We start from the raw sequence: 13,950 nt of genomic DNA on the forward strand, positions 1-13,950 counted from the left end.
ATTCGAAAACTGCGATGGTATATTGACAATTTTCACTGAAAACTATTATTATATACACATATAAGCTGGACTAGGTTGTTTAATATGTTCTATCACCTTTTTTAACATTAAAGACAGTTTCCCATTCTTTGAGAAGACTGTTTAAATACTCTTGGTGATTAATAAATTCATGTTGATGCGTAACATTCCATTATAACACGTTCCAGACATTTTCAAACGGATTGAAGTCTGCAGATTCGGCAGGAAAATCTAGTACTTTAGTTGGTTCGGATGCTAAAAAACTTGGGATGAGTTTCTCAACTTGATCAGACGGGCATTGTAGCAACAAAAATTGAGGGCCATTTGTCGGATCATATGGAAGCACAAAAGACTGAAGTGGAAGGTTTAAGTACATAATAAACTGCTCTTAATTACTGGGTACTTTTGCCAAATCTACGCATCTGCCACGTAATTAAGATAGAACAAAATTGAAGTCTTGTGGCATGTGAATTGTCCTCATTCAAGTTGTTACAGCAACAATTCTTAGCGTACATAAAGTGAGAAAAGTCTTGATTTGAGACTGTTTATTGTTGTGGTCTCAAATATCGTCAACGTATACTACCTGGTACGATTTCTTTGTATAAGTCGACTGATGACACTAACACGGTAGTTATAGCATTCTTTCAGTTTTCAACATTTGCTGTTATGTTAAATATCCTCTAAAACATTCAAAAATATTCGATATCGACACTGAATATAGAATACTTCAGATGAGATAAAAAATTCTCTCTTCATATGTGTTGAAAAGATTCAGCAGTTGTTGAACAATTAACTTAAGCCTTATCAAAGGAATTGGGGTGAGTAGGGTGATGAGTAAAAGTCACAATTTGATTGACCTGCTTGGAATCTCAGTAGTCAAAAAGAATAGAATTCCTTCCATATAGAGAGAAATCTCAGTGAAATAAATCCTTAGAGGAAGAAAAATAAGGTAAATAAATTGCATCAAACATACAATGCAAGAATGAACCAAAGAAATCTGACGATTAAGAAACGCTCTCAGGTTATCTCAACCCTTTTCACTTTAACTAAAATATCTAGATTCGGTTAATGTCCTATGATTGATTTTTGGGATACATAAATAAATAATATTTAAGCGCAGTGTATTAGTTTTATGAATTGAATCAGATCATTCCTCGTACATATCATATTAAATTTCAACGGGCTCTTACAAAAAAACTAACTTTTTCTTTGACGCGAAATAATTGAAAGAATACAAACAATCGAGAGGAGGTGTTCCCACGCATTTAACAAAGAAGTAGGAAAAAAAATAATAAAAAGAAATCGAACTGTTTCCACGAGATCTTTCTATCCTTGATTGAATGGTGTTTTTTGAAAATGCCAGAAGGAACTTGATATTCTTCTTCATTCGCGCTTACCGAACAATGAAATGAAAATATTATTAGTAGTAATTGAAAAGGTAACCCACGTTAAAAAAGGTACGCATTTACAATGTTTGGTATATAGTTTGACTGAATGGAGATTTTTGTACCTCAGTGTAACGTTTCAAAGTTTTTCGATCAGAACATTCTGAATAATAATTACCGATCTGGCTAGAATTATTTGTTGATAAATGGAGAAATTTTAGGAATAAGAAAAACAAATCGAAATTTCTAAAAGATGTTAAAAAATAATGAAATAAATTTGAATTCAATCAGACTTCGATGATTGGGAATATTTAAATGCAAATTCATAGACCAGGTATTATTGATAATGCTTTTTAATTTCAAATATTATTTATTGTAATCATTTATTAATTGATCTTATGCACTTGTTTGTCTGAAAATATGAACTATGTGCCTTACATGCGTTTCATGATCGTATGATCGAAATCAGAAGTATCTTTGAGAGTCTTTCCCATTAAAATAAAAAGATTTTCATGTATTGATCAATCAGTAGTTTAAATAATTAATTCAGGCGATAATTCAAGTTTCCTTATTAATTTCAGTTGATGTTGATGACCGGCCAGATCGGGGCAAATCTTTCACAATTTCTCGATTGCTTTTAATTTTTCTCAATTATGTTATTGGATACTTTTACATTTGATTGCTTTATTCTAGCAACACCATATACTAATTGTCGATTTGCAATACAATTTTGTGCTTTATTTTCAATCTTCACTTAATATTGTTTTACTTAATTTCTAAAAAGCAACTGTAGATATTTGTGTTGATAAATTTCACAATATTATGAACTTTGATGTTATAATCTAAGAAATTTGAGCTCAGGATTTCTATATTTAATAATTTTTTGTTCTCTTCTCTCTGGACTATGACTCGGTAATCTCATTTTGTGAAGTTAATTATAAAAAATTCAAAAGAAGAATATCGACAATGATCATACTAATATTATTTCAATTAAGTTTTCTCGCGTTTTCTGATAGGAATTTTTGAACGAGTTCAGTCTGCGAGTGACAAGCAGCAACTCGCCGACGAAGATATCAATTCCCAATTTTATCTTTCTATCTATCTATATATATATATATATATATATATATATATATATATATATATATATATATATATATATTTTCTTGTAATTCAATAAAGTCTCAATACCATCGGCAACCCTTATACAAATAGAATGAAACCTTAGTAGCGCATCACATCTATATAGCTATCACTGGTTATGAGTAAACTTGGTAGATTATTCATAAAGAAATTATTATATTAAATAAGGAAAGAATTTGATGAATTAATGGAAACATAAGCAGCAATCCATAAAAAATCAAAGGTATCATTTTATCACATTGAGAATAAAATTTTTCTAAGACTATCTCCCTTATTCAGAAAATTTAACGGCAAACCTATCCCCGTACATACAGGGAGGTCCGCTGCTACCTAATTCCGTAATGATACTAGTGTCGGGCTAAGCTCAATCATAGGATTAAGCTGAAAATTACAGTAGCTGACAACTTTTGAAAAGAATGTTATACGAGTTCGTGACAGTAACCGGATCCTTTTAGGGTTCTTTTTTGTAACAATCACCAACTACCTTGTTTCTTTTAGGCCAATGATACGGCTCGTTTAGACACAGGGGTCGAATAAATCTGGTTTTCAAAGCGATGAATCCATATTTGTATGTAAATATTTTTATAATCATGTATGAATGAAATTAGCTAATATTTTCGGATTTTTTTTGGTTCAACTTTTGTTCAATACTTCACATCTACTAATTTAACAATCTTATATATTAAAAAAATTGATGATTTCCATTCCGAGTCCGTTCAGGCGTTCTACCCAACCGATTTGCTTAATTTTTTTTCAATGAAAGGTATTGATGCACAGATTAGTCATCAACCATCGGATTTCATCTAATTTTCACCATTCTCAAGTTATACTCAAATGCGATTTCCCCCTGTACTTATGGGAGTTTCTCACATACACATGTTCTATCCTCAATCCTCAATCTCAGGTTCTATTCAAGATAGAGACTTCGTTTTAGTTTAAGAACACTCGCTGAAATATCCTCTTTCCTTTGAGTTTTGAACACTTAAATGGGTTGAGTTGGAGAGGAGCTAGCAGCGGACATTCAATGTGGAGTTATGGATTTTTGTAGGTTTCTGGCAATTTTTCTACATTCAAAGATCTATATCTCAGGTTATAATATAGCTACAGAGTTCGTTTTGATTTGAGAACACTCGCTGAAACACTTTCTTTCTTTTGAGTTTTTGAACACTTGAATCGGTTGAGTTGGAGAGGAGCTAGGCGCGGACATTCAATGTGGAGTTATGGACTTTGGTAGGTTTTTGGGAATTTTTCTACATTCAAAGATCTATATCTCAGGTTCTATTCAAGATAGAGACTTTGTTTTGTTTTAAGAACACTCGCTGAAACATCTTCTTTCTTTTGAGTAAAATCAAATGATACATTTGAAATTTCATTGTATGTAGTAATTTTTAAAAATCGATTATGCTAACCGAGCAATAAAATAGTATCATATTGATATATTTCTATTATAATGATTTCTGATACTTATTTAATGGATTCGATGCGACCGAAGCCGCGGGTAAAAGCTAGTTATTTATATAATTTCAATAGATGGGTTGTTCTAGTGGCATATAAGTGAATGATTGATTACTCTACAGACTCCAATCAATGAAGAGGAGAGGGAGAGAGAGGCGAGATTTGATTGTTCGGTTATCGTTTCCCAATTACCGCGACCCAGTAATCAAACGGGGCTCTTCCAATGACCCCGTATACGGCCAGTTTTCTCACAAAGACGCTAATAATGTGTCAAACGCAAGGCTAACGCTTTCGATGTATGACCGTTGGTTATCAACATCCACAAAGGATCCAGAATCGAGTTGACAACCAATGCAGGTTGACTTGACACGTCACAGTTGTCTGTCAATATTGTACACGTCACTTGACGCCCGCTATTGTCGTCATTGTTTCTCAGCATTCTCTCTATTTGATTTTGGAAAAGTGCTGCCGTTAAATGAACGGAAGGATTGTATGTACGCGCGGGTGTACAGACAAGCAGGTAGAAAGACAACGTTAAATTACAATTCTTATTTAACCTTTTTTATGAAGTGAACTGGCTGCTATAGAGTATTTTTGATTCTATTTACAAAAAATTGATACATACTTATAAATATACTCAACAATTCCAATAAACTATTTGATAAACTGTTTTCACGAACTGACATCTGAACTGAACTGAAATCTGACATCGCCATCATGAAATTTGACATTTTTAATGGTGAAAGTACTCAAAACGTGTTGTCTTACGAGTGCTATTTGAGTTTCTTATAGATATTTGAAACATTCAGCTGAGCGTACACTGATATTGCAAGATCGTGATATACCGTGAAATTAAGGCATACTTGTGCATTAGTTCCACTCGCATATAATCAATATTGTATGAATATTTGGTGGATCTATGCATATGAACCCGTAACCAGACAAAAATCGACTGTATGGGTGTTTTAAGATGGAGCCAAATTCAACGAAATTTGTTCGCTCACGAAGCACTGTGAAGCAAATGGTCGCCTGTTATTGGGATAACTGGACATGTCGCCAACGTGAAACGATTAATTCTGAATGATACATCAGCATTTGTAATTGAAATCATTGAAAGAAGTGGAATCCAAGTGCAGTCGCGTCGTAATATAAGTTTAGGTTATCCTACTCAAACCAAATCTGTTACCGGTAAGTTTTTTTTAACTTATTTTTAGGTAAAAGATAAAAACGCGTAGTCAAATTTATATACGAGGATATATTGAACAATTCTTAGCCTACTATAGAACCAAACAAAATTTCAATGTCAAAATATTTTATTACTCAGCATATTCTCTTAATTGGATACATTTATTACTGCAACGTCTCTAGACTTTTCAAAAATAATGTTTCTTCTTGCTCTGCAAACCAGACCTCCACAGCTTTTATTACCTCCTCGTTGGAAGAAAATTTACGATCATTTAAACTTTTTTTCAGTTGAGGAAAGAGATGATAGTGGGACGGAGCCAAATCTGTTGTATAAGGGTGGTGTTCTAGTAATTCAAACCCTAAATCACGAATCGTTTGCATGGCAACATAAGATTTGTGTACAGTGGCGTTGTCCTGCAAAAACAAAACATCTTTGGATAGCTTTCCGCGACTTTTCTCTTTAATTTTTTCCCGTAGAGTGGTCAGTAATGTCGAATAGTAATATCCAGTTATTGTTCTACCCTTATCCAAAAAAAAACAAACATGATTACTCCATGGCAATCCTAAAAAACTGAAGCAAGAACTTTTCCAGCATATTTTGGACACGAAACTTCTTAAGACTTGGAGAACCAGAGTGTCACTATTTCGTCGATTATTGCTTTGCTTCTGGATCGTAGAAATGTACCCAAGTCTCATACATGGTAACAATTCGGCTTAAGAAGTCTAAATCGTTTTCAAATCGAGCACAGATCGAACGCGATGCTTCTACCCTTTTCTCCATTTCTCCCATTTCTTATGTCCAAACTGACGTGAACTATATGGTAAACGCGTTCGTATTCGTAAATATTCAGTGCTTCAGATATCCGTTTTTTTTTTCACGGTCGCATACGAAAGACATTAATCACCAAGGGTATCAAGCATATTTTCGTAAATCTGCTTACCTCTTAACCTTTTTAAATACAGGTACTGGATGATGGTTCGATACTCCAGTTTTCCGTTTTCACAATTTCGGTGGAAATCTTTTTTTTTAATTTATGGTGTAACTCTGGATTACTTTTCTGACGCCAAACTTTACACTGACACTTATTGTTCGTTGCTGTAGTAACGCAGTATTTTATGCATGGAACTGATCTAGGTTAACTAAGTACATCCTCATAATGGGGCTAGAATCTAGAATCCTATTATTTCAACAACTGGTTATAAATTTCAAAACGTTTATTAAAGTATATCCAATCATATTTGTGAAAGCATTTAGTAGATTTTATCAACGGGTTAAGTATATACGTTGAGGATTAATTATTGATTATTTAATCAAGTTGTGATGAGACAACACACCTTTTCACGTTTGACAAAATTGTACAGATCCAATACAAATGTTAAAATCCACTAAGAATTTTTATAATTTGAGACTTTTGTTGGTAAATAAACTTTTCAATAATACAGAAATATGTAATAAGATAAAATTAATTCAAAAGTATCTTTGAATGGATCGCTTGAGAAATTTTACAAAACATTAACCAAATAAGTGGGCGCGTGATATGGAAAAGCACAAAAGCTTCGCTTATTAAAACACAATGGATAGTTGATAGGTAGGAAGGAATTCATATTTCACTGGATTCTAAGATAAATTCTTCTTCTTAAAACTTGCCTCTTTGTCTAGCTTGCTTTTTCAACAGAAAGAACTTTACGTAAACGCAGATCCGTAATTCGTATTTTTCAAAAATTTCTTATTATCTTACTATTCCACTTTTCATATCTTTCACTTCACTCAAACTAAACTTGGTTTGGATACATTTTTTACTATTACACTTGCCATACTGCATGTACTAATCTCTGTTTACGAGGTGTGAGTAGTAAATAACCTGTCTCTATAAAAGATTTTAATTTAAATTCATTTATTTTTACTCTCTCTCTATCTATACAACGCTACATACGAACCTTCTATTCTGGAAACTGTGCTGAAACTCTTCTTTAAACATTCCAGAACGCTTGTCAAATCTTGTTCCTTTTAATACAATTCCAATTTAGGAATAGAATGAGTTGGATAATTGTCAATGGCAGTCAAATGTTTCGTATACATTTTTTTCTTAAAATTGCCTTGTAAAATTGGCGTCACGGATTATTTATTCATTTTCATATTTCAGTAATCGTAACGAATATTCAACCGCATGTTACATCAAATCAAATTGCCGATTTTTATCATCAGTTTATGACGTGGAACGACAGTCCTAACGCGAATCCTTTATAATCTTGAAAAACCGCTCAAAACACGTGCATCCGATAAAAATTCACTTGGTACTTGGTACTTTTTCTGTCGCACCGTCATTGATAATTATTCAACGTACAATCCCGGATCTCTCTTTCTCAATTTCCTTCAAATTTATGGAGTAAAAAAATGAAAAAACAACCTTTTTTTTCAAGGTTTAGATATCATGTTATCCTATTATTCCCAGTTCTACCTCGGGCTTGAAGTATTTTACAGTTGCTACGGCCGATTTCACTATAGTATTTCTAACCTCAAAATTATTAGCTGTAACAGTGTTTTTATAAATATCTACCTCACTTGGCATATACTGTCTTAAGAGTAATAGCATTTGACAGCTTAGCTATTAATTATTTCGCAGTTTCGTTGTTAGACTCCTACAGGATTGCTAAAAGTGTTACTCATCGAGAGACTGAAATCCTCAATAGTCGATTTCGTATCGTAATCCATTTTGTCTATTGTCTTTTATCAGTTACTGAATACTTTGTCTAATGGGCATCATAATCGTTCGGTCCTGGATTAAACTTTAGGTAGAAAACAGTTTAAAAGAATTTGGAAATGGATTGTGAAGCTTAAGATTTCGAAGATTAAAATCCACTTTTATCCAAGCCTGTCACTTCCAAAAGTTTCAACCCCTTTTTAATACGATTAAATTATAATTTTGCCACTCCATCAAATTAGGAGGAGAAATCGGGGGTGTGTCTGACACGGTTTATATATATATATATATATATATATATATATATATATATATATATATATATATACGATATTTTTGAGAACAAAGAAAACAACAATTTCCGTCCTAAAAGCAGCAAGATACAAAAAACAATAGCTAACCAATCACCAACGTTTCCAAAACGTCACAGACAAAAAGTAAGCGCGGAAGGAGGAGCGCCGGGAAATCCAAAGAAAATCCACTGGAGCGCGAAAAGCTCGTAGGGAGCGCGTTAAAACAATTTGCAAGCCACCTTTGATGCGGCAAAATAATTTGCCTCAAGTTACAGAAAATTTCACGGGTGCTGGACAACGTCTTTTCATAGCCAACTGCGCGTTAACTCGACTTGTACTACATTCCCTCCTCTCCATCTTCTCCCTACCCTTTAGCCTACTACTCCAAAACAATCATGTAACTGATAACAAGAAACGGCAACTTCGCGTTTGTTTGTTTAGTCTGGAGATAAAATTAATTTCCTGCCGTTTCGAAGAGGCATCTAACGTTTCTTTTAAACAATGATGGAAACAGATGTAAGATGAAAAGAATTCTCAATTATTCTCTTTCAACTGAAAATACGAGAAAATTATATAACATAATAGACATTTTTTGTACAGTTGGGAAATTTGAACGCCAGGGACAACCTGAGGCTATCCATCCGTTGAATTGAAAAATTATTCAATTAATAAAAAACTACTTTTCATGATTCTCCAATGCACTATCAGGATAAAATAAAGAATTGGATCTAAATTTTGCTAATAGGTTTTTCACTGACGGTTACATCGTATATTGAATTTCAAAAAAATATACGTCATTTGAAAGTCCAATATCTCGGATAAGATAGTATGAGTTTTTTGAAATTACGAGGTGATATCCATCTAAAGTGAAGAAATTATATTCTTTTCTATTTACAACTTTAAATTTTCTCTATCTCTGTCAATTCCTCATCTCTTTTATTTTTCAAATCTGTGATTGCTCTTAACAATTTTTTTCGTCTTTTGTTCTTAAAAAATCTCCACATTCATGTTCCTCTACTGCCACTCTGCTTACATTCCTATGTTTATGTCCTTATATGATGGTTTTGTCCAGATATCTATGAGTTGCTCCTACCTCTGTTTGTTGTAGTAGCTAGTGTAGGCCCACATTCCAGTTTTTTCACCCAAATATTTTCTCTCGTATATTTCAACATTATTGATCTAGACGTTAGTCTAATTACCGTTTTGTATATTCGTTCCTTTGCGTTCAATAAATTACCGAGAGCTCTGCTATACACTGTCATATGAAAGCCTTTTATCTATTTCATCTATTTCGTCAGTTTTGTTGTTAATTGTTTCCCCTTGGTAATCAAAAGTTGATTGATTTTCTCGAAACCATTTGTTCTAAAAGTAACCTTTTTTACCGTGTCTTTTGTTTCTTATATTCTGTTTCCTTCATGTTTATTATATGTCTTCATTCATTTTTTTAACAAATATACGTAATTCGTTAGTATGGAGTTCATATTTTATTATTATATCTTCAAGCACCATGTCGAATAAAATCGAAGATAATAGATTTCCATATTTCAATCCTTGTCTTAGCTTTTAGAGGCAATTCCTTTTGTCAATACCTTTATATATATTAATTCAAAAAACTGGTTTTTGTGGAGCTCATGGATTGTCCAATAATTCATACAATTTTGATCTCAAAGTGGAGTCATAAGTTAAAAGTCACCAAACAGTAATTTTCTTCACAGATATTATGTTGTATCATTTTAATGGTAAATATCTGACGTACATTTCTTGAATAAAATCCCAAATCCCAAATAAAATCCATCATCCTCTCCAGTTTTATTATTTTCTTTTTTATTGTTATAGAAAATTTAATATTTATGAGAAAAAAACTAATAGAAATGGGTTGGATTTAAGAATTTTGAATCATTAGAGGCTTTTTTGAACAAGTTGCTGTGTTCAAAGAAATATCTTAAGAAGTTTGAAATAAGTATATGAATCTGATACCTATTAAATTTTGAGATAGAGTGACTGTAATTTAGTGTCATTGTGGAGTAGTTATCTACCTAGCCCTTGATTCCTCTATAATAGTAAATATTTACTATATTGGTTCAGTTTATGAATAGAACAATAAATAATGGGAGAATCGAATGGAAATAACTACAACCAGCCAGTTAACGAAAAAATATACAAATTCAATCCCTCCGATTACCAAATAAAAAACTCATCAACATCGATGTGTGTAGTTCCGAGCATCGATGCGAAAAATTCGGTGGGATACACTCGAAGAAATGAAATGTATAATGACGATATCATTTCATATAATCACCACAATGCCCTTTTTTCTCTTTATATTCAATATGAATATGGTCATTCATTCAACTCGGGGTTTATTGAATCGTATCTGATCATATAGAAGTAGGATGATGTTTTCTACTGTTTATATACGGACGTTTAATCAGCCATATTGGATTTTGTTATGCGTGTGAATTTATGTATATTTATTTTAAAAAAAGGAACTTATCTGATTTGTAAACTATGCCAAACGTTCCTGTTATAGTGATCTTTGATGTAGGGTAATAAAAAAAATTAAAAAAAGAAAAGCCAAATGTCTGCCCGTACCTACCGAATAAAATTTTTTTTGTCTGGTAGTAACGGCTATCAAAAGATGTGAAAGAAGTGTAAAAGAAATGGTTTAAAGCAGACGATCTCGTGAGGTTCAACGAAAGCTACTTTTTGCAAATTAAATATAAATCGGATAAACGCTGATTTCATCTTTCCATCGTATTTTACACTTGAAAGTTCTCGTTCTTCACTGCCCCATAAACTTCTCCCATGATCTGCTTCTTGAGAACATTCAGTTTCTTTGTATCTTGTAAAGAACCTTGTTTAATGATATATGTATTGTTTTTCAATTCATTTTCATATTTAAATTTGGCAGTTTCAAATCGTATTTGAGTAAGCACCTACTTTGTACTGCTACTTTTGGGTCAGGTGGTATTTTTAGAGAATTTAACGAGTCATCCTTCATATTGTTCCACTGCTGTAAAGGACTCTCTTATACTTATAAATCTATTACTTTTTGGTAGGTACTTAGACCGAAAAACACATTTTTATAAAAGTTGTTTCATTGTAAAAACAAAGAGAGCTAGGACCCAAAAGATATATCACAATAACAGCTTTTCTAGTTGTCAAATTTTCACATTTTCGTTTGTAACTCCCAAATTTCAATATCTGTATAATAAAAAATAGGCTCGTAAACGAAAATGACTTAGAAAACAAAAACAATACCCATATTATCAAAACCTCGTGAGATACCGTTTATATTGTACAGTGGAAATACTGTACAAGATTTCAAACATGGGAAAGGAAGTATTGATAAGAATATGGGAAAAACTACCTAAAGGATAATTGAGCACTAAAGAAAATTAATAAAAATGAGCATAGAACGAATACAACGAATAACTTCAATGAATTAACCATTATAAGGAAAGAAGTAGAGAGAAGCGGAGCATTAGATTGTGAAGATTCTTAGCGGAATTTAGAAACCAGTAAATTATTTCAACTTTTCTTATGAAGGAAATACCCAATAAGGGTACCTTAATGTCTAAAAATTTTAGCATGTTTCGAAGAGCACGATAAGATCAACGTTCCCATGTTGTAGTATTCTGGCCAATTTGGTTTGGTCAACAGCTTCTAAATCGAAGTTTCTATGGAGATCACTGTTACGGCAGTACCGAGGTGCATCAACGATGTTTCTTAATACTGTATTATGGAAATGTATCACTTGAAAGTTACTTTTACTGGCACAGCCCCAAAGCTGTATACTAGATGTCTAATTGTTTGTAGAGAAGCAGTTTGTTGTGTATGGACAATTTGGAGTTTTTTTCCTAGACACCATTACATCTTTTTACATTTTATACCAATCTCTTTGCTTTACTATTCAATATGAACTCTCCGGCGAAGTTTCTATCAAGTACAGTACCCTGAGGTACTTTTACCTTAATCTGTCCGATGTGTACCACTTTAGTAGCTTTGAATTTTGGCTTGATAGTAACTTGTAGATTAGACCCTTATGCTAAACTTTATCAAAGACCTGGGCCACGTCTAGGAAAGCGGTTTCAACATTTTTAATAGAACTGAAATCAATTGTTTTTATGATCGAGGTTCTTTCTTAGTACGATTAACTTCTGTAGTTCTTTCCAAACGTCTGACAAACCTAGCTTAGAAAAATTTTTATTGTACGTTCATGGAAACAATTTGGTATAAACTTCTGAGCACAATTCTTTTAAACTCTTCTGATTTAATAGCTAAAATGTATTTTGAAAGAGCAGGCGTTTAGGAAAATCTTTTACTTTTCAAAGAGAAAAATGCAAAATTACGAATAAAATAAATTCCAATTAGTTTCTGTTAAGTTGCCAACATACATAAACACCTTTGAAGTTTTTATTTTTCAATGTTGCTGTGCTCTCCTCTCATTTTCAAAGAATTACAAGAAATTGAAGAAAGGCGCACTCCAATTAAGAGTATTATTAATGGAGAAATGACTATGTTTACTATTACAGTGACGGAGTTTTACTCATACAAAAATTTCGAGATTTCACACGAAATTAGAATTATGCAATTTCCTTATATTTTCCAACAATCTCAATAATAATGCCGGTCCTGTTTTCCCGTTAGAATATACATATTTTTGACTTGATATCGAAAAGACATTAGATTCGTTTGAGGCAATAAAACGCAGCAAGACAGTAAAAATTCGCCAATTTGTAACACCCCTTTATTTTTAAGGGATGTTTCAGAAAGGGTACATTGTGGTTACCCTAAATTTTTAGTCTTTTAAGTAGCTATGACGATAATATAAAACTGTCACCAACATAAGATAACTGCAGTGAGATAAAAGAAATATAATATAATAAAATATAAAGGGGACCTAGTTGAAGTAAGTGATATAGGATTAAAATTAATCAATAAAATTAGGAAATTTTTGCAAATAGTGATAAAATATATAATGCATTGGTACTATCCGACGTAAACTGCTCTACAAAATTTTTGGTTCCAACCAACCATTCCACCACTGTCGAAGTAATTCTCTAATTCATTTTTTATTTATATTATTATATTTTAATTAGCCCATAAGAAACATGAGTCCTGACCAAATTACAAACGATTTTCTCTCAAATATCATATTTTTAATATACAATCAGAGAAGACTCTTGTTTTGATTGACAGACGTCTGAGTTAGTAGCAATTATCAATTGATTATGGGAACTTTGTCTTGGAAAACTCGTTAGAAAATTGCAATTTTTAAGTAATGTTTTGGAAACTTTTGGCTGATAAGCTGCTCTAATATTAAAGAATTAATTTACTGTCGTCATTATCAATGGAAATCATATTTTTGTGGCATCGTAACTGTTTTTACTAGCATTGCTGTTAGCGAACGGAAGCGGCCTTGCTTGAAATTATGAGTTAATATTTGTTTATTTCCAGTAAGTCCAAGGTACGAATCTAATAGCAATTCAATAAACTTGACATATAATCCTCGTTTTTCCGATTCTATAGTTATATGTACAATTTCATAAAATTAATTTCATTTGTGAAAACCGCCACTCGGTAGTTTTAAATTAAAATCACATTTTCCATCATCAATCAATTCGTCATGATTGTGAACGAGTTTTATGAAATTTATTGAATATTTTATATGTTCATGATTGTTTTCTAATTCAAGTGTGGTATTATGGTAATAGTTTGCAATTGTTTTCCTATGAAATCATTGTTTATCATATCCGAAATTCATTT

This window comes from Diorhabda sublineata, chromosome X (genome assembly GCF_026230105.1).
Source record: "Diorhabda sublineata isolate icDioSubl1.1 chromosome X, icDioSubl1.1, whole genome shotgun sequence".
In the NCBI taxonomy this organism is placed as follows: Eukaryota; Metazoa; Arthropoda; class Insecta; order Coleoptera; family Chrysomelidae; genus Diorhabda; species Diorhabda sublineata.